Consider the following 22,389-nt stretch of genomic DNA (forward strand, 5'->3'; position numbering starts at 1 on the left):
TTCCTTATTTTCCCAGCACACGTTGTTTTCTGAGCAACCTTAAGAATGAAAGGCTATTCTAGAAACTGATTCCTATGCACTTTGCATGTGACTCTCAGTTATCCATCCCGATGGTAGTGGATGGTAGGGTGCTGTGGGAAAACCGATTAAAAAAAAAAAAAATCCCTTCTTGCCAAAATGTGCCTATCCAGAGTTCAATTCCAGAAGTGCTTCTGACCAGATGTCAGATTAGAAAGTTGTCTATTGAACCACTGTATGCTAAAACATTAATTCAATCCAGTGAATGTTAATTAAGCACTTACTATGTGCAAGGTATAGTGCTGGGGGTGGAAGTATCTGAGCTGACAACAACTTAACATGCACTTTACATTTTTAATAGAAAACAGAGTGTAAGCCCAATGGTATGCACGCCAGTGGTGGAATTTTAGGCATCAAAGATGGACCAGGTCAATAAGGGAAGTCTTTTTGGGGATAGGAGAGAGGAAAAACCCCCTTCACACCATATTCCTAGGTTCCTGTATGTGTAATGTGTGCCAAACCACCACACTGTGAGTATAGGCATTAAATCTTGCTCAAACAATCTGGAGACATGCTGCCTGAGAGTTGGAGAGTAGGAATTTCATCTTTAGAGATGACATGACATATTCAGGCAATCTCTGACCCCCTCCAGCCAAGAGGAAGGTAAATAAACAGGCATCCCTGGTGATGCAGGTTAATATCACCTGATGCTTTGGAATATAGCCTCTAACCTCCTCTTTTTGTGTTGTCAATGCACAAAGTCATCTTGCATTAATTTAAAGAAAGGACCTACACAGACTTCTCCTTGGACTTGCTTTTGAATCAGGAGCCCTGGGGAGCCAGAGGGGTGGAGGCTGATGGAGGGAAGTAAGGGAGGGTCTTTAGGGGACCAGGGAGTTGGGGGAGCTAGAAATTCTGTAGAGTCCAAGTTGATTATGCCAGATGTAGCTCAATTTTTTTTTCTTTTAAAAGACTATTATGGGTTTCCTTTCCAAAGTGGAACTGCAGGGATGGAAAAATGAGTTTCAGTTGCTATGGAAATAGGAGTTGGCTAGAGCCTGCAGGAGCAGCAGCTGGAGTAGAACAAGTGGCCAGGAACCTGGCCCTGTGACAGAGGGGCTTCCGGCTGGGGATAAGACAACAACAGACTTTAGCAGAGAGGAGGAGGAAGAGGAGGAGGAGGAGGAGGAGGAGGAGGAGAGAGGAGGCAGAGACTGTCTCCAGACCCTGCAGCCTAAGAGTTCTGCAGGCATGTGGAGTGACAGAGAATGGTGCGTGTGTGTGTGTGTGTGTGTGTGTGTGTGTTGCTTGTGCATCCCCAAAGGCACAAAAACAAAAACAAAACAAAACCAAGAAGCAAAATAAATCACTGCCTGAGAAAGAACAGAGTTTTACCGGAGACTCTGAGGTCAAGAAAGCCCTAAGACAGTTGAATGACAGAGGAGAAGAGGCTTGCTATTTCAAAGACTTCCAGGGGGTAAGGAAATGCTTGAGCAGGGCCTAGCCCTCACACTCTGTGCTCCTTCACCTTTTGTCCTCACAAAACTCCTCAAACTGAAACTGATGTGGGCCAGAAACACAGCTAACAAAATCCCCGCGGGGTTGGTAAGACTGTGGGGGTGGGCAAGCTGGTTGTTCTATTTCATCTGCATTTCTGGGTGACTGTTTCTGTTCCAGGCAGAAAGCCTGCATGACTTAGGGGCTTGGACGTCTTCTGGAATGAGGCTTTGAAGGGGTTTGAATATTCTCAGCAACACATGCAGGGGAGATGCTTTGATTAGGCTTATGGTGACTTTGGGCCTTTGCTGGATCCCTCAGCAGGACCCACCTGGAGAAGTATAATGCTATTCCCAATCCTATCCCAGGAAGAGGAACCGTCCAGCCCATTTCCTCCCATCATGGTGGGGTTGAGTGGACAGGGGGAATCTCACACTGATGAAAGTACTCAAAGTTACACTTTGACACTATATAATTCTACTACTGTCTATATATGTTGCCCCTGAGAAACATGAAGAGGATTATATAGTTTAAGTTGACCACCATTCTAGCATCTTGTTTTGTATTTCTTCGTTTTTCAATATATCAAGACCCTCAAAAAGTAGAAGCAAGCATCAAAGAATAAAATGCTCGGGAATAAATTTAACCAAGGAAGTGAAAGACTTGTACATAGAAAACTGCAAAATGTTGCTGAGAGACATTAAAGAAGATACAAATAAATGGAAAGACATCCCATGTTCATAGATATGGAAGCTTAACACTAGGATGTTAATACTACTCAAAGCGATCTATAGATTTTTTTTTTAAGATTTTATTTATTTATTCATGATAGTCACAGAGAGAGAGAGAGGCAGAGACACAGGCAGAGGGAAAAGCAGGCTCCATGCCGGGAGCCTGATGTGGGATTCGATCCCGAGTCTCCAGGATCGCGCCCTGGGCCAAAGGCAGGCGCCAAACCGCTGCGCCACCCAGGGATCCCCGATCTATAGATTCTATGTAATTTCTATTAAAATGCCAATTTCTTTTTAGAAATAGAAAAATCCATACTAAAATATATGGAATCTTGAGAAACCCCAAATAGCCAAAATGATTTGGAGAAAGAAGAACAAAGCAGGAGCACTCATACTTTTTGATTTTATGACTAAGGTATAGTAATGAAAACAGTGTGCTACTAGTATACAAACAGACATTTAGACCAACAGAATAGAATACAGAGCCTAGAAATCAACTCTCACAATATGGTTGAATGATCTTCAACAGGGGATCAAAAATATTCAATGAGGAAAGAACAGTCTTTTCAACAAATGGTGTTGGGAGAACTAGATATCTACATACAAAAGAATGAAACTGGATACTTAAAATTACAAAAATTACTTAAAATGGATCAAAGACCTAAACATAAAATCTGAAACTATAAACTCCTATGAGAAAACATAGATGAAACCCATCGTGACATTGGATTTGACAACAATTTCTTGGAGTAACACCAAAAGCACAGACAACAAAAGAAAAAATAGACAAATTAAACTTCATCAAAATTAAAAACTTTTCTGTATCAAAGGACACCATCAACAGAGTGAAAAGACAGGATGGGAGAAAATACTTGCAAATCGTATATCTGATAAGGGACGAATATCCAGAATATATAAAGAATGTCTGTAACTCAACAGCAAACAAGCAAAAGCAAAAACACAAAATTCAACCTGATTCAAAAATGAGCAAAGGACTTAATAGACCTTTCTCCAAAGAAGATATATAAATAGCCAAAAAGTACAAGAAAAGATGCTCAAAATCACTAGTCATCAGGAAAATGCAAATTAAAACCACAGTGAGATCCTATTGGAATGGCTGTTATAAAAAAGAAACCCCAGAAAATAACAAATGTTGACAAGGACGTGGAGAAATAGAAACCTTTGTGCATTGCTGGTGGGAATGTAAAATGGTACAGACACTATGGAAATGGTATGGCAATTCTCCCCAAAATAAAATAATAGCATTACCCTATGATCCAGCAATTTCACTTTGGATACACACCCAAAAGAACTGAGAGCAGGGATATTTGTACCTTCATGTTCATGGCAGTATTATTCATAATGGTCAAAATTTGGAAGCAACCCAAGTGTCCATGGACAGATGAGTGGATGAAACCAAACGCCATGTATGCATACAATAAAATACTATTCTGTTTTAAAAAGGACATTCTGACACCCGCTACATCATACAAAGTGAAAGAAGCCTATCACAAGAGGACAAATGTTGCACAATATCATGTGTTCAGGGAACTTAAGAGTAGTCAAAATTGTAGAGACAGAAAGTAGAAAGATGGTTGTCTGAGGCTGGAGGAATGAGGCAACAGGGAGGAGATTAAAATTAATCAAACAGTGGGATGCCTGGGTGGCTCAGTGGTTAAACATCTGCCTTCAGCTCAGGGTGTGGTCCTGGGGTCTTGGGATCCAGTTGCACATCGGGCTCCCTGCATGGAGCCTGCTTCTTCCTCTGCCTATGTCTCTGCCTCTCTCTGTCTCTATGTCTCTCATGAATATAAATAAAATATTTTTAAAAAATTAATCAAACAGTGAAACCCATGTTTCATGAGTTTAGGAAGATGAAAAAGTTCTAGAAATGAGTGGTGGTGAATATTGGTTATACAGCCATGTTAACATATTTAATGTCACTGGACTGTACATTTTAAAATGGCTAAAATGGTCTTTTTTTTTTTCACGCCAAAAGGGTTTTATTTAAGAGCCCGTAGTGCTGAAGCTCAGGAATTTGGAAGGTCACTCTCGGCCAGCCAGCAGGTGGCCCGGTGTTGATGTGTAAGGCGGAAGAATCCAGCTTTCCTGCATGGGGTTCCAGTTCCAAGGTTCGGAGGGTGCCCAGCTGCTGGCGGCTGGTCCCCCTGAGTCACCACTCTGTTATGTCATGTATATTTTCCCATAATTAACATATATATTAACCCCCCTTCCTTGCTATGATATGATGAGCGTGTTTATATACACATCTACATATGTGACCCAGGGTCAGACTCTCGACCTCTGAGTTCAGCCCTCACCGGCTGCCTGTCCAGTTAAACACAGTCCGCACCCAGGATATGTCCTTTCCCCTACTCCCATTGTCTTGTCAAAACTTACCACAGGCAAACAAGACCACCAGCTGGCGTGGGGAGCCCCTTGTGTGCAGGTGGGATGGCAAGATTGAATAGAGATGAGGACTGTTAAGGAAGGACAGTCCCCTTGCTCCGGTGCAGGGTCTAAAGTGATAAAGGCTGTAAGGCAAGAGTGGGCACAGCAGGCACTCTGGCAGTTGGCAGGAAGAGAGGGGACTTCTTGTTTGGCTGTCAGGTGGTATCACAGAGGAAGTGCTGTTTCAGGGGACTTTGAAGGAATGAGGATATGTGTCTGTGTGAACTGGCAGAGGACACTTTAGATGGGTTGTCTGTTTGGCTGGAGCGTAGGGTGACTGAGAGACAGGGGCTGGGAGAGAATGTGGGTTGGCCAGGAAGAGGAGGTGACCGGGGGAGAAGGTACAGGAACATGTGCCGCACAAGCCTGTCATATTGGAAGGTAAGTATTGGAAAGGCCTAGCTGGTCTTGGTTTGTAACCTCTTGGAGGAGATCCAGAAGGAATTTGAATGCCAAACTAACAATAATGACAATGTCTGTGTACAGAGGACTTCCTCTGTACATCTCACTCAATAACCCTAAGTGGTAGGTAACAACATTAGCTCCAGTTTCAGCAGAGAAAACGGAGGTCCCAGTGGTGCAGCGCCTTGCCAAGACCACACGCAAGGCCAGTAAGTAGTGGAGCTCGGGCTGTGAACCCAGACCTACGTGGGTCTCAAACTCTAATACGCAGAAAGAATGCCACAGGAGCTAGTTTAAAAACACAAATTCCATTCTCAGTGGCCAAAGACAGAAGAATCTGAGCAACAAGACTAGGAAGTATTGGATTACAAAGTATAATTATTATGAAGAGTATAAAATAAAACCCAGGCACCCAGGTGGCTCAGCTGGTTAAGCATCTGCCTTTGGCTCAGATCATGATCTCAGGGTCCTGGGATCAAGCCCTGTGTTGGGCTCTCTGCTCAGTGGGGAGCCCGATTCTCCTTCTCCCTCTGCTGCTTGCCTTGCTTGTTCTCAGTCTCTCTCTCTCATTCTCTCTCTCTCTCAAATAAAATAATAAAATCTTGAAAAAATAAAAATAAAATAAAAAATAAAATAAAACCCCTGAGTCCACACTTTTATAAATAAAATGAGAAATGAATAAATGGGAGAGAAGAGCCAAATCGCCTGTGCATAAGAATTCCAAATAAATGATGTAGATACACTGCTCTGAAGAAGGGAGAAGAGAACCCCCCAGTCCCTCAAGGATGAGCTGCACGTTATGACTGCAGAGAACAGTATGGAACCGTATGGAGAGGGGGGAAAGAGAGAAACTTGGCAGTGGAGACACCTGACAAATGCCACCTCAGTCAGGTGATTGAGCTCAGGATCAACAGTGGTAGGTGGTACTGACGTGAGGGGTGCTTGCCTGGACATGACAAAAATGGCATTTTACCACTGTGGGGGCTTCCTCTCCAAAACCCATACCCCCATTCTAATCCTGAGAAAAATATCAGACAGATTTCATGAGAGGGATATTCTACTATATACCTGACCAGTACCCCTCAAACCTGTGAAAGTCATCAAAAACAAGGAAAATCTGAGACAATGTTGTAGCCAGTAGGAACCTAAGATGATGTGACAAAGAAATGTAATACCAGATACTAGCGGATGTCTTAGAATTGAGAAAGGACATTAGGTAAACACTAAGAATAATCTCAATAAACTATGGAGTTACTAAGTTACTTTAGTTACTAAGAATGTATTAATATTGGTTCATTGATTGTAACAAATGTACCACTGTACATTTGTTAATCTTAACAATAAGGGGAGCTGGAGGTCCCTGGGTGGTTCAGTGGATTAAACATCAGCCTTTGACTCAGATCCTGATCTCAGGTCCTGGGATCATGCCCCACCTCAGTCAGGCTCCCTGCTCAGCAGGGGAGCCTGCTTCTCCCTCTCCCTTTGCCCCTCCCCGTATGATTTCTCTTTCTCTCTCTCTCTCTCTCTCTCTCCTCTCTCTCAAATAAATAAATAAATAGAATCTTTAAAAAAAATAATAGGGGAAGCTGGGTGTGGGGTATATGGGAACTCTCTATACTATCATTGATTTCTCTGTAAATCTCTACTGGCCAAAAAAAAAAAAAAAAAAAGTCTATTAAAAATAAATCCCCAAGTTAACCCTCAGAAGCCCCTCTGCTATGCCTCTGCACAAGTGTATCTGAGTGGTAAATGAAGCAGGCCCACTCCCTCCCTGCCTGTTAATGGACTGAAGACAAGCCTCAGATACCAGTGATGTCTTCAGGGGTGGGGAAATAGTTCACACCAAGGATATGGTAAGCCTCTCTTCCATTGGACTCCCTGAGGCTAGGGAATGGCACCTCTCTCATCAGACTGGCAGCCTTCCTAGTATGAGAACTGGGTCTCCCCTCTCAGACTGAGCAGCCTGGCAGCCCCTGAGGGCAGGGCCCACTTTCCCTCTGGAAGATGTCCCCAGGTGCCACAGATTCTCCATATGTATTTTGAGAAAAACGTACATTTTTAAAAGCTGGCAAAAAGTTGATTTGCTTCAAAATAATAGTCTCTCAACACTCAGAGAAGTATAATCAATGCTCATAACAGCAAACTCAATGATCTTTTGATCATTGACTGCCCTATGCTTCCTTTCCAGGACCCTTCTCACCCCAGACCCCAGGCACGGACGAGTGATAACAGTAGTAACTGGGATCCTGTCAATTCTGTAATGGAGCTCAGCATCCCAGAAAACCGCTTTTTCTCAGTTGCAAGAAGTTATTACTGGAAGGTACACAGCAAGTCACCCCCAAATCTGGGGAGAGTATATCAGCAGAATCCACACATACAATAACTGTAATTACTGATCTGCAGAAGTTCTTAAGACAGGACAGGATGTGCCTCTCTGGACAAAGCAGGAAGAGCAGGGCCTGGAAATCAAATCAAGACCTGACAATAAGAAGGAGTAAAAAAAAAAAAAAAAAAAAGGTCAATTGTATTAACATAAAATGCAGGAATATTAGCTAGACAGAGATGGTGAAGTGTGAGGAGCTCAGCAAAAATTGTACGAAAGAGAAGTCTCTGAGAGTCTTATTTCCCATTGTCCAGAGCAGTGGGATTTCTGGAAACTCTTGAGCATTACGGACAGCTCAGAGGCTGGCCAGGGATGCCCTCTTGATGAGGATCTTATCCTGGAATACCCTCTTGATAAGGATCTTAAGGTTGGTCCAGGGAGGCAAAGTTTTGGTCACTGATTTGAGTCGTGTCTACCATGAGAACAGGGATGGGGACCTAGGTCAGCAGAACTGCCACTGTGGACTCTTGTATCCCTCAGAGGATGCAAGGATCTTAGGCTGTCCTGGCTATTAAAATCATTCACCTTGCACACCTTGTCTGGTCCCATGAATACCAAACTTCTACCTGGAACATGGCTTCCCATGTGGGCTTCCCTAGGCTGACATCAAGTTTTCAGGCTGCCTCGAAGTGCTTGTCCCATTGTGATTTAATATATTTGTGGTCTGGCTTCCTTACCAGGCTCCTGTAAATTTGGCTAGTCCGTCCTTTCAGCCTGATTAGCTCCATATGCACCAGGGAAGCTCCATCTCTAGCCTGCAAAGAATGAGCATGACCAGCATCCAGTCCCTTGTGATGCTAGCTTGGGGGTGAGGGGACTCTCTCTGAGTGACAGTCTCCCTCTGGGCATCACTGGTTAGCTGCTCTCTGCCTCCTCAATCACCCCAACTACAGCCATCCACTTTGAGCCCAGAATTGGCTATAAAAGCTTCTGTGTGATACAAAAGAATAAGGAAGAAAGAGGCCCTGTGCTTGGGTGAAGATGCCAAGAACACAGGATAGCATATAAGCAGAAGGAACTGGCAATGTTTAATCTAGAACTGGGAAGATCCGGGAGGGCCAGCAGGTTCCCTGTCATCAAATATCTGAAGGGACTGTAGGAACAGAAACAGGGCAGATTTGTTCTCTGAGGCTCCAGAAGAAAGTATGACAACCAAAGGGCAGCAGATTTAGGGAGACAGATTTCAGCTGGATGAGAAAGAGGAACCTCTTACAGTAGGCTTCCTCTACCATCAGTAAGTTAAATAATAGCTTCATTTTTTTTTCTTTTGTCAAATTTGTGAGAAGCAGTGTCATCCTGAAATTAAGAACACAAACTGTAGGGCACCTGGGTGGCTTAGTCGGTGAAGCGTCTGCCTTCAGCTCAGGTCATGATCTCAGGGTCCTGGGATCCAGTCCAGCTCCTCGCTGCTCAGTGGGAAGTCTGCTTCTCCCTCTTTCTCTGCCATTCCCCCTGCTCCTGCTCTCTCTCTCTCTCTCTCTCAAATAAATAAATAAAATCTTTAAAGAAAAAGAAAAAGAACATAAACTGTGGAGCAGGACAACCTGGATTTACTTTCCAGTTGTCACTTACTGGCTATATAACTTTGGGCAAGTTTCTTCACTCCCCTATGCCTGTTTTCTCAGCTAATAATAGTACCTATGCTTAACTCTTGCAACTGTGGTGAGGAGTAACTAAATTATGCATATAGGGGCTTAGAATAACATCCAGCACATAGTAAGTGCTCAATAAGTGCCACTATCATTTTTATCATATTCTCATACTACCTATGCTATTTTTCATATTTTTCTTTAAGTAGATACATTATGTAAATGTATTTTACTTTATTTTTTACAGATTTTACTTTTTTTTTAAAGATTTATTTATTTATTCATGAGAGACACACAGAGAGAGGCAGAGACACAGGCAGAGGGAGAAGCAGGCTCCCTCCAGGGAGCCCGATGTGAGACTTGATCCCAGGACCCTGAGATCACACCCTGAGTGAAAGGCAGACATTCAACCGCTGAGCCACCCAGGCGTCCCACAGATTTTATTTATTTATTTGAGAGAGAGATAGAGAGCGTGAGCTTGAGCATGAGTGGGGGAGGGGCAGAGGGCGAGGGAGAAGCAGACACCCTGCTGAGCAGGGAGCCCCAAGGATGTGGGGCTTAATCCTAGGACTCTGGGATCATGACCTGAGCAGGAGGCATATGCCTCACTGACTGAGCCACCCAGGCACTCCTTAAATGTATTTTAAAGAAAACTTCATATTGCTACTGTAAATGCAGAGCCAGAAACACTTGCCATGTATAGGTGGAAACTGCAGAAATACACAAAACAACATTCTAAATTTAAGCTGACCATGCTTGCCTGTTCAATGTCCTGAATTTGACGGCTGCTGTCTTTTCCATGAAAAACCGAGACGGGCCAGTCTACTCCTTCACTAACTAAGACTTCTTCTGTTGACTGTAGTCAGAAGAGAGGCTGGCAAGTTCAACAAAGTACAAGGCCGGTGTGGCCAGCAGCTCCTGGACTGGGGAGCCCCAGCAGCAGGGCAGGATCAGAGAGGCAGTTTACAAAGGGAATACCTATCCTAGTCTGAGACTTCAGGTTCTTTAGCTCCATGACTCCATTCCACACTAAATCATCTCACTACGTCCCCAGTGATAGGCAATGCACACTTAAAAAAAACCCAAAGCAGAAACACTTTGTAGCCCACCCATGCCGGTGACCACTCCCTGGAGGCCACCTGTGGACAGTTGGACCTGTCACCTCTTCTTCCCACCTGAATGTATTTTCTGCGCACAGATAGAGTGCGCGGAAGTGGGGAGGCCTTGAGGAGGGAGGGAAACACCCCAGCTTCCTTGCCTCTTTATGAGACACACAATCTCTCCAAGTATTCCCCAGTGAGACTGATCCGTTGCTCGGGGTGCTAACTCACTTATCAACACATCCTTCTTTGGTTTTCCTTCCCTTCCCCAGGTCCACCTCACTCTCACTGCACTTTCTGGGATCACTTCCCCAATAATGTCCTGGCACCCACATTGTCTCATGATCTGTTTTTGGGGAAACCCCAACTATGACATAGTTCAAACTTCTAGCAACGGAATGAGGTGCCCAGTGAGTAAGTTCCATGTTATTGATGGGAACTCAAGAAATAGCAGAGAATAGTTGATGGGGATTCATTGGTCAGGTAAAGATTTAACTAGATGGACATTTAGTATTCTTATGTCACTGAGGTCCCATGATTCTAGATAAAGAGTCGGCAAACTATAGCCCACTGACCCACTGCCCGAGCGAAGAATGGCTTATACATTTACAAAAACTTGTTCTTAAAGCAGTTTTTTTTGAAGATTTTATTTATTTATTCATGAGAGACACAGAGAGACAGAGGCAGGGACATAGGCAGAGGGAAAAGCAGGCTCCCTGTAGGGAGCCCGATGTGGGACTTGATCCCGGCACTCCGGGATCACACCCTGAGCCAAAGGCAGATGCTCAACCGTGGAGCCACCCAGGCATCCCTACAAAACAATTTTAAATTAAATTAAATTAAATTAAATTAAATTAAATTATTTTTAAAGATTTTATTTATTTTTTTGACAGAGAATGAGAGAAGAGAGAGAGAGAGAGAGAGAGAGAGAGCACACAAGCAGGCAGAAAGGCAGTCAGATGGCAAGGGAGAAGTAGGCTCCCTGCTGAGCAAAGAACCCGACGTGGGGCTCTATCCCAGGACCCAGGATCATGACCTGAGCCGAAGGCTGACTCCTAATGGACTGAGCCACTCAGGCACCCCACATTTATAAATAGTTTTAAAAAATCAAAAGAAGATTTTGTGACCCATTAAAATCATACGAAATCCAAATTTCAGTGTCCGTAAATAAAGTTTTATTGGAACACAACTCATTTCCATATCTTCTAAAGCTGCTTTTACTCTACAACCACAGAGGTGAGTAGATGCCAACTGAAACTGTATGATCCACAAAGCTCAAAATATTTCCTATATGGCCCTTTACAGAAAAAAGTTTGCTGACCCCTACTTAAGATCATTGTCCTGCAGGGACAAGAGGCAGATTGAGACCTTGCTGTCCCATGGATGGGGAGACCCAGTGCCAGACCTAGTATTTCAGGGGTAGGTTTTTTTTTTTTTAAGATTTTATTTATTTATTCATGAGAGACACAGAGAGGCACAGACACAGGCAGAGGGAGAAGCAGGCTCCATGCAGGGAACCCAATGCGGGACTCGATCCCAGGACCCCGGGATCACGATCTGAGCCAAAGGCAGATGCTCAACCACGGAGCCACCCAGGTGTCCCTCAGGGATAGTTTGGATCAGACCTTCACATTTCCTTTTTCTACATCTTTGGGCCCTCCCTCACTACTCCCCCTGCCCCTACAAGCAACTGGGAGTCTTTCACTGAGGCATTAATGGTTTTATACCAGGAATATTTTTATTTTTAATACGCATGAGGACTTTTCTTCTCCACATTCTGCACACTGTCCCAAGTTGTTTCATCCATGCTTGATGGCTTCTGTAGCCACGTAGTTACTGATTTCTCCCCAGACCAAACCAAATCTCTAGCCCAGGATTAGTGACCTAAGATTTCTGATCAATACTCAAACGTCTGTTCAGCATCAGATTAAGAGGGAGGTACTAGAGGTCGGTACTGCTTACCAGTGGCGTACTTTTGCACAGTATGTTTAACTACATAAGGCATCAATTTCATCTTCCGCAGGAGGTGGAAACCATCCTCTCCAAGCCTGCCAGGATTACTGTGCTAATCGGATGAAATGAGAGCTGCCCACAAAACACACTACCACCTGGCCCCAGACTCTGTTATTATTGTTATTATTGCACTTCTGCTCTCTTTGCCCACCACGTTCCCTGCACACTGGCTCTCCTTGAGTTTCCTGATCTTGCCAAACTCTTGGCGACCTCCTGGCCTTTGCATATATTACTTTCTCTGCTTGAAACACTCTTTCCTTATCACACTGGGTGCCTGTTCTGCTTCTAACCTTTCTGACACCCAATCTAAGGCAGGCCCCTTCTGTATGCCTCTCCACCTTGATTCTTTCATTGTACATGTGGTAATGTCTAATTACAGTTGATTCTCATTTTTTGCAGCAGCTATATTCCAAGAAGTTGCCGTGAATATGGAATTAGCAAATACCAAACCATTGCACCTAGGGAAAAAAACCTAAAGTTAGGTTTCTGGGAGACTCGTCACATTTTCATCAACAGATCAATACCTAACCTTGTTTTATGTGTGTTTCTGTTTAAAGACACCTAATTTAATATATATTGTTGATTCATTCCTATTGAACTCACAGCCAAAACCATTACAATTCATGCCTGAACAAAGCTTATCTTATACATATTTTCTCTGTAAGGCACATCACAACCTTCTTATGCTTGGGAGCACTAGTCAGCACTTGAGCACGATGCTTCGGGGCGATTTTCAACAGAGAAGTTGAAAATCATCAAAAAAAAAAAAAAAGCACAAAAATGCAGAAAACATCGCACGAAATAGATCACAAAAAGGACACCCATTTACAATATGAGAGCTAACACCAGAAAGCAGAGTGTTGCCTTGTGTTGACCTCAGCTGGGAATGTGCATGTTTGTCAGCTCCAATTTTTGGGCACTCTGCCCATGTCCATGCATGACCACGAAAGCGCTGTCTATATTGATTTTAGGGTCACAAATAAATTGTACAGAGTAGAAGTCAGGACTGCAGAATCCGCCAAAAATGAGGATCCGCTGTATTTGTTCTCATTTCTCTCATTCACCAGAGTGTGAATTCACCAAGAGCTGGCTAACCTCTGTCTTACTCACCATTTTATGTCTACATCTGGGAAACTGTGTGGCACACAGTAGGCTCTTAATAATGAATATGCCATGAATGAACAAATGAGTCAATTCAGTGAAAGTGCCTTGTTGGCAGTAATGACAGCCATTGTTTATGGAAAATGCGCCATGACCTGCCTTGTGCTAAGTGTTTTCTCTCCATTCTCAACATGAGGGAAACAGCAGATTGCTTTTGCACATGGGTCCTAGAGTCAGATTGCCTGGGATCGGCCTCTTCTTAATCATATAGCCCTGAGCAAGCCCCTTGGCCTTTCTGAGGCCCAGTTTTTCAAACATCAGATGGGGTCATTATGGTACTATCCTGTGGGCCATAATGAGGAGTCAAATGTGACAATGCACAGAAAGCATTGAGCACAGCACCTGGTGCAGGTGTACCTGCAGGAAACATGACCTTAATTGTTAATAATTCCCACAATAACTCTAGGAGGTTTATACCATCGTGCCCATTTTGCAGATGGGGAAACTGAGACCAGAAGTGATATCGTGAGCTCTTGAGGGGGCTCTGGGGACTCCAAGCCCATGCTGGTAACCACTCTGCTGTTTCATGAGAATACACGGGATCATTTTTACTAGTTATAGGGGAGCTTACTCTGCCTCCTCAGCTGCATTTAGCAAAGTGAGGAGGGCAGCTCAAGAGTCTTCTCTCACATTCCACATCAGCCTCTTTCCATCCCCTGCCCGCTGCTGAGTTTAACCCTTTCAGAACCAGCCCTATTGGAGGGGAGGTGTTGGTTTGTTATCTTGGGTTTGACAGCTCAAAGGCGGAAATACTTCCTGCTTCAAAAGCAGGAGGGAGGAGGAGGAGGAGGAGGGGGAGGTGGGGGGGGGAGAAGAATCCGCATTCGGCGGCGCTGTGACACACGTCCTCGGGGTTTTCTCCAACCTTACATCAAGGGACCTCAAACTTAGCTGCTAGTTGCAATCTCCTGGGAAGCTTGTAAAGGTCCAGATGCTCAGGCTGCAACCCAGACCGCTTACACTCGTCCCCGGGGTGGGGAGGGTGGCGGTGGGACGGGGGGCACCAGCGTTCTTTCATGCTCCCCAAGAGATCCCAACGTGCAGCCAAGTTTGAGGACGGTGCTCTGGATCGGATCCGCGCTCAGCTGCAAAGCTACCGTGGCTCCTGGCACCGGGAACTCTCTCCTTTGAGGACTCGCCGAGCGGGGCCTCGGGCGGGCTTTGCAGAGGCTCGGGCTGGGGCGACCCGCGGGCCGGCGAGCTGCGCTCCCGCCGGGTCCCTTCAGGCAAGGCACGTGCGGCCGCTCCGACGTGTCGGGTCCTCCCCGCCGCGCTGCCCGCCCCGGCCGCGGGGGCCCGGGGGAAACGCCCGAGGCTCGGGGGTCCTACCTTGGCCGCCGGCGCTGCGCTCCAGTCCCCGGAATCCTGGGGCTCAGGCCCGCCCGCCGCCGGCCCCGCTGCAGGCCCCCCCCTCCGCGCCCGAGAGGCGCCGCTGGAGCGCAGGCGCCACCCAGCGGCGCGCGGAGGCGGTGCGGGGCCGCGGGCGGGGGCGGGGCGGGAGCGCGGGCGGTGGGCGGGGCCGCGGGCGGGGCGGGGCGGGAGCGCGGGCGGGGGCGGGGGCGGGGCGGGGCGGGGCGGGAGCGCGGGCGGGGGCGGGGCGGGGCGGGAGCGCGGCCCACCTGCCCACGTGGGCGGCTGCTCCCGCGTCGCGCGCCCCGGCCCGGCCCCGCCGCCCCGCCCCCTCCCGCCCCGGGGGGCGCGGGGACCCCGACCCGCTGAACTTCCTCTTGGGGCGGCGAGGGCCAGCCAGGCCCGGGCTCCGCGCGGGGGAGCCGTCCTGGGATGTCCCCGGCTGCGCTCGGGATCCTCCTTTGCGGCCCCCGCTTCCAGTACAGCCCGGGTTGGCACAGCCTCCTTTTGAAATAATGTGGGAGCCCCAGACACGCCGGGGACCGGCCCTTCCCCTCCCACCAACCCTTTCCTCTTCTCCCTACCCAGCCCCCACCCCCTTGCCCTCCTGCCTGGTGCCCTCCAGGCTCTCGGGCTGACGGTGATTAGACTCCCAGTCTGGGGCAGAGCCTGTGCAGAGTTGGGAGACACAGGTCCCTTGGGACTTGGCAAACCGGGTCATCTTTCTCTGCCGGCTGCAATGGCTTTTTTTTGGGGGGGGGGGTTGGGGCTTTCTTGGTACCTCTCCTGACTCCCTGACACTCAATGCCCGTAGCCACCCCTTAGTCACTGGGGAGCTGGGAAGGGAGAGTAGATCTGCCCTAGGCTGGGGACCTGTTAGCTGATAATTAAGCAATGTCCAGAGGAGTCCCACTATCAGGCTTTTTGAGAGCAATGGGGACCCTAAGCCACCTCCCTTTCCTGAGGCTTCTGGTATTTATTATTATTATTATTATTAATTTTAAAGATTTTCTCTATTTATTCATGAGAGACACAGAGAGAGAGGCAGACACATAGTTAGAGGGAGAAGCAGACTCCCCACAGGGAGCCGGATGTGGACCTCTATCCCAGGACCCTGGGATCATGTCCTGAGCTGAAGGCAGATGCTGAGCCACCCAGGTGTCCTTGGTATTTATTATTTTTTTATGAAGACATGCCAAAACAGGGTTACAAAGATGGTGGACTATTTAAAGGGTTTACATTTCACTTCTTTCTTCCCTCTGCAAATGTTAACTGAGCACCTACTATGCCCCAGACACTTTCCTAAAAACAAGGGATATGACAAAGGGCAAAACACCCCCAATATCTCTGCCCTCACTGAATTCAGATTTAATGTAACAAATTAACACTTTTAGCATCCACAAAAATGCGGTGCGTTGGAATTGAGCTCCTCACAGGATCAGTACAGGATTTACAATGCAAAAAAATGAATGTGTAGGGTACTGAAGGCCGAGTGGCCTGGTGATGGACACAGGTTTTGCAAGGCGGTATGTGAAATGCCTTCTTATCCTGGCCATTTATCTGTGCGATGACATCTGGGGATAACATCACCAGTGGAAAGATGAGAGACACTTTGTGAAAGTGAGGTCTATGCCAACCCCCAACCTGTGTGAGTGCCGGCCTCATATTTGGCCTCTTGGTACTGGTAGGCTCTGGCCCCAGTGACCATCGAAGGCAGAGGAAGAGGAGGGGGACGTATCACCCGTGGGCACTGCCTGGAAGGGCAAGGGGCAGTGTATGTGTTTGGTGTGTGTGTGTGTGTGTGTGTGTGTGACTGATATGGCCTGGTCCCCAGCTTATACACGGCCGGCTGGTGTTCTCTGGTGAAGGTGAATCGGTCAGAGAAGTGCTGACAAGGACATTTCCCATTCTCTCACTTTAAAGTGTCTCTGAGTCATTTCCAGATCATTCTTGCCCCAGTCCTTGCAAGAGCTCCCTCCCCCTCACCCCACTGTGCCCCAGAGCATGCCTGGGCAAAGTCCTAGAATTCTGACGTCAGGCATCACCTGATGGGGTTAAAGGTTTTCCTAAGGACTTTCCCTCTGAGTTCTCCTGCCGTTTTACTCATTCCACTCGGCACTGTGTTTCAGAAACTGCAATTATCAACAGGTCCGTTTTCTTGGTGGGCTCTTCATGGTGGGGGGGGGGGGTCTCCGTGAGGGACAGCACAGTGTTTGGATAGGTAGAAGTCATGTGTATAATAATCACAAGTATTATTGTTGACAATGGCTTAGGTGCTAAGAATTTCCGATCAACTATTGATTTGAAACTTCACAATAATCCTGTGAAGTAGGCACTACTACGTTTCCCATTTTATAGATGAAGAAACTGAGACTCATGATGTAATTTGCCCTTGGGGGAAGAGTAAGCCAATGGTGTGGTCAGGACTTCAGTTTGGATTGCCCAACTGCAGAATATGTGCCTGTGAGCACCTCACCACCATTTGTGGAGCACCTACTATATACCAGACACTATGTTTTAGATATGGGGCAGAATAGACAACACATTCTTGTTTTTATCCCTCTTGTTCTTTTGTTCTGTCCATGTTTTCCTTCAGATAGAATTTTGTTTTATTTTATTTTTCTTAACAATTTCATAGTTATGTTATGAGATACAACCCATTTTCAGTAGGAAAGGGCATATTTATCTTCCAGAGTGATGTTCCTTTAAAGAGGGTGAGAATCTGGGCACCTGGGTGGCTCAGTGGTTGAGCTTCTGCCTTTGGCTCAGTGCATGATTCCGGAGTCCTGGGATCGAGCCCTACATCAGACTCCATGCAAGGAGCCTGCTTCTCCCTCTGCCTATGCATCTGCCTCTGTGTCTCTCACGAATAAATAAAAATTTAAAGAGGGTGAGAATCCAAAAGGAAAGGACCCACACATGGGGGCAGCAGGGGCATGGACAGGGTGGCACCAAGACCCTGGCACAGGAAGGGTAGAGATGAAAGAGGCAGAAATACTAAAGAGACCAGGGACATGTGGTCTTGGCAGGCTGGTCATGTGGACTGAAAGACAGTTTGACTTTGGGGGTCACAATGTGTCTATGATTGGCAGGAGTAAGCCTGGTTACTTTCTGGTCATGAATTGTACCTGCAAACCCTGCCAGGTGTTATGAGGTACAATGGCAGAAAATATATATACTGTCTCATTGATTTCCCAAAGTCCAGGAAACTAAGAGTCAGAGATGTTAAACAACTAGCTGAAGTCCGCACAGCAGGAGCACGTTAGTAGAGTTAGCATTCAATCCCAGGTTCCTTTCAGGCTGAAACCCGGGCTTCTAACAGTTGGCTGCCTTTCCATAGGTAAATGTGAATTAAACTGAACTCCTGGGGAGGGATTTGCATTTCTTCCTTTTGTCCACGATGTCCTTTCCCTCCTCTACCAGCTAATATTCTGTTTATCCTTCTAGGTCTAGCTCAAAGAAGCCCTCCCTTACTCCCTCTTTCCAGTGTAGCCTTTTCCTTGCATAGTTTAATTCCCTGTGAAGATATTGCCTCCCCTGACAGATTCAATGCCCTATAGAGCAGGATCCACATGGGTTGTGCTGGGTTGTATGTTTGCCTTTCCACATCCAGTCTCCATTGTTCTCCACCTTGTTGTTAGTTCTGGGAGGGTGACCTAGTTCTACAAGACTACAAGAAGGCTTCTATGCCCACTGGCTTCAAGGCGAGCTTGGTCAGTGAGAGCCCTGACAGAGACCAGAGGGAGGACAAAGAGTGGCTTGGGGGTGCTTGGGGGTGCACCCTGCAGCTCTCTTTCTGTGGGGTGCCTTAGGCTGGCCACTCTCCTGATCTATAGTCACAGCTGTAAGGTGACACTCTGTATTCAGCTCTCTCTGCCTCTGGTTCTACAAACTGTGCAACACCCAAAATGGAACTTTGTAACATAGAGCTCAATAAACAGCTGTTGAGATAAATTAGGGGCAGGTGTATTTGTTTGTTTGCTTGAGTGAGTGAGTGAGAAGCAGGAGAAAAGGATTTAAATGATCTTGAGAACTAGGGCCAGATGGCAAATAAGCCCCAAGATTCCTGGCAGAGTGTTTTTATTTATTTTTTTGTTTGAATGATCTTTAAATTTTTTTTTTTGAAATCTTCCTCACTTAGCGTTCGGTAAATTTGACTCCTTAAAATTTTGCCGTATGAATGTATGAATTTTAATCCATGTACAGATTTGTGTAACTCCCACCACAACTAGAATACAGAACGGCTCCAGGGAACCTGGGGTAGTTCAGTCAGTTGGGCATCCAACTCTGGATCTCAGCTCAGGTCTTGATCTCAGGGTCATGAGTTCAAACCTCACGTTGGGCTCCATGCTGGGTATGGAGCCTACTTAAAAATAACAATAATAAAAGAAAGGAAAAAAAGAATACAGAATAGTTTTACCACCCTCAAAACTCCCCCAAACCATCCCTACATCTTTGTCTTTTTCAAAATGCGGTATAAAGGAATCAAACAGTAGGGAACCTTTTGAGACTTGCTTCTCTCACTCAACATAATATCTTTGCCGTTTACTGGAACTCTTACATGCAGCAATAGTTCATTCCTGTTTATTATTGAGTAGTACTCCAGTGTACGAATGTACCAGTTTATTTATCCATTCACATTATCATTGGGTTGTTTCCAGTTTTTGATTACTAATAGAACTGGTCTCACTATCCAGGTATAAGATATTGTGTGAACACAGGTCTTCATTTCCCTTAGATACTGTTATGGACTGAATGCGTATCCCATACCCCTCCATTCATATAGTGAAGCCCCAACCCTCAATGCAACTGCCTTGGAGATAGTGCTTTTATGGAAGTCATTAGGGTGAAATGAGGTCCTAAGGGTGGAGCCCAAATCTTGATGAACTAGTGTTCTTATAAAAAGAGAAAGGGGGATCCCTGGGTGGCGCAGCGGTTTGGCGCCTGCCTTTGGCCCAGGGCGCGATCCTGGAGACCCGGGATCGAATCCCACGTCGGGCTCCCAGTGCATGGAGCCTGCTTCTCCCTCTGCCTATGTCTCTGCCTCTCTCTATTTCTCTCTCTGTGACTATCATAAATAAATAAAAATTAAAAAAAAAAAAAAAAAAAAGAGAAAGGGACTCCAGGGCTTTCTTTGTGAACACAGAGGAGAGGCCATACACATGAGGATACATCAGGAGGGTGGCCATCTGAAAGCCGGGAAGACTCCTCACACCAGAAGCCACATTTGCCAACACCTTGATCATGGACTGAGCCTCTGCAGCTGTGAGAAGATGTCTATTGTTTAAACCACCCAGTTTGTGGTCTTCTGTTGTGGCAGCTTGAGCAGATTAATACAACGAAATAGTCTATGCTAAGTGTATGTTTAATTTTGCAAGAAACTGCCAAGCTGATTTCTCGAGTGGCTGTACCATTTTGCATTCCTCCAGCCTCATATGAGAGTTCCAGTCACTCTGCAACCTTGTCAACATATGGTACTGTTGGGAGTTTTTATTGGTGTTGATTTTTTTTTTATGTGCTATGTTTTGTAGGTTGTAAAAGCTAAGGAAGCAATTTGAAGCTGGAAATATTTTGGAAGTACCCTACTGAGGTCTCATCCATCTTTGGAGTCATCCATACCCCATTTCTCTGTTCTTATCTTTCTTTTAGCCTCGTTCTATCCCTAGGGTGATCCCTCCTCCCCTAGGCAGAACCAGTTAGTGATTGGCACATTACAGTCCTCATTAGAGGTGAACCCATTTCTGAGAATGTTGAGGAAGAGGGTAAGTATGTGCAGGGCTGGCCTCAGGAGCCCCATGCATCATTTAAATTTCTGCTGTCATCATCTTGAAATGTTTAACACTTTTTTAAAAAATATTTTATTTATTTATTTATTTAAGAGAGAGAGGAGCGGGGAGAGAGTACAAGTAGCGGGGAGGAGGAGGGACAGAGGGAGAAGCAGTTTCCCCGCTGGGCAAAGAACCCAACACCTGGGACCCTGGGATCATGATCTGAGCTGGAGGCAGATGCTCAACTGACTGAGCCACCCAGGTACACCTTAATAATTTTTGAACAAGGGATCCACATTTTAACTTTGCACTGAGCCTCCACAAATTATGTAACCTGTCCAGGGTGTAGGAGGTCACAGGCAGGGCAAGGCTTCTCACTAAGTTATTTAGCAAAAAGCCCTCATGTGGTCCTACTGACCACAGCTCTAGACAAACCCAAGTGCAACCTGAGGGTTATACCTGGCTCCTGGGCGCTCTTGGAGCCTGTCTTTTGTGCTGAGCTGGGTTAAGCATGATTAATTTGGAGGCTTCACAAGAGGATTGTTGCTCTAGGATCCCAGTATCTAAATGAGGATTTGCCTTAATTAGGGCCTCTTACTTGGAAGGCAAATGGAAGCTCCATCTTCCATCCTGACACCCCCAAAGTACTTTTGTACTTTGGCTTTTACATGGAGAGATAAATCAGCAACACCATAATGTCTTCTAATTGTCTCTCTGCCAGCCCAGTTGGCAAGAAGCTCATTCAAAGAAAGGTGATTTATGGGCAGTTTTACCACATTTAAGCAGATCACTGAATGCCCAGGTCCAAGAGGATGAATGGTATTAGCCAGAGGCACTGGGGGGCAAAGGGTGGGAGGGAGCAGGGAGTGGGGTCATCACAGGCTTTGGAGGCAGCATCCTGAACTGGCTGCTAAGCAGGTGCATGACCTTAAGGCAACTGACCTAACCACTCTGGACTTAATTATTTCAACTCTAAAGTGGAATTAATAATACTTCCCCACAGGAAAATTGGATCATAAGGAGTCCACAAGAAGACTCTGTAATGTGTCTGAGGCTCTCATGCATCCGCCCTCCGTAAGTGCACCGGGACTGATGTCACTTTTGAGTGCTCTGCACATACCTGGGAAAGAATAAATTTTGTACTTCTCTGAAAAGCCACTTCACAGACCTGCTTGATCCTCTTTCCAGCTTCCTAGGAGCTGGGTCAGGATTATCAGGCTCCTTTTGTTTTATTTTATCCAAGATTTGATTATTTATTTGAGAGAGACAGCATGGTGGAAGGGGCAGAGGGAGAGGGAGAGAGGATTCTCAAGTGGACTACCCACTGAGCAGGGAGCCCAACATGGGTCTCCATCCTGGGACCCTGAGATCATGATCTGAGCCAAAATCAAGAGTCAGATGCTTAACCAACTGAGCCCCACAGTCCCATCATGGCCTGTGTCTCCTCATATCAAAAGGTACCACTAATCGGGCTCCTTTTAGATTTAGGAAAAGCAAAGATATGTGGTCAGAAAATAAACCAAGAGTACTATAGAGTGCTGGAGTGGCTAACTTCAGTTCCATACCTTTCTATACTGTGTGGGCTTCACTCAAGAGGCATTTACATTTGAGATCATTCACTCACAACTCCAAAAACCTTTACCTGTGTGTCCTAGATTAAAAGAGCAATGACAAGCTTACCAAACGGATGACCTCTAGGACAGTGTGTGAAGATGGTCTGATGGGCTCTTTCAAATAGATATAATTAGCATAGTGATGGAGGGACTGGAATCCCAGATGACCTGGATTCGAATCCCGTTCTGGCTGTTAGTGACTGTCTTCCATAAATTACTCACCATCTCTGTGTCTCAGTGGCACCATCTGCTAAATGATGTTTAAATAACATAATCGGCCTCAGAGAGTTGTTGTAGGGACTAAAGAAGATAA

At 46.0% G+C, this 22,389-nt stretch overlaps 1 protein-coding gene and 1 long non-coding RNA gene across 2 annotated transcripts in view; one reads left to right on the top strand and one right to left on the bottom strand.

Moving 5' to 3' along the window:
• Positions 1 to 14,757, bottom strand: part of CHD9 (chromodomain helicase DNA binding protein 9) — a 220,747-nt gene extending 205,990 nt beyond the window's left edge. The window contains exon 1 of the mRNA XM_077898429.1: positions 14,675 to 14,757. The gene's annotated coding sequence lies outside the window, so the exon portion shown is untranslated. The remainder of the gene's footprint in view (positions 1 to 14,674) is intronic.
• Positions 14,758 to 15,750: 993 nt separating this feature from the next.
• LOC144314390 (uncharacterized) lies at positions 15,751 to 21,700 on the top strand. Its single transcript, XR_013380263.1, has 3 exons — positions 15,751 to 16,843; positions 20,227 to 20,457; positions 21,467 to 21,700. It is a non-coding gene; the product is annotated as an uncharacterized LOC144314390 (long non-coding RNA).
• The last annotated feature ends 689 nt before the right edge of the window (positions 21,701 to 22,389 follow it).

This window comes from Canis aureus, chromosome 5 (genome assembly GCF_053574225.1).
Source record: "Canis aureus isolate CA01 chromosome 5, VMU_Caureus_v.1.0, whole genome shotgun sequence".
NCBI lineage: Eukaryota > Metazoa > Chordata > Mammalia > Carnivora > Canidae > Canis > Canis aureus.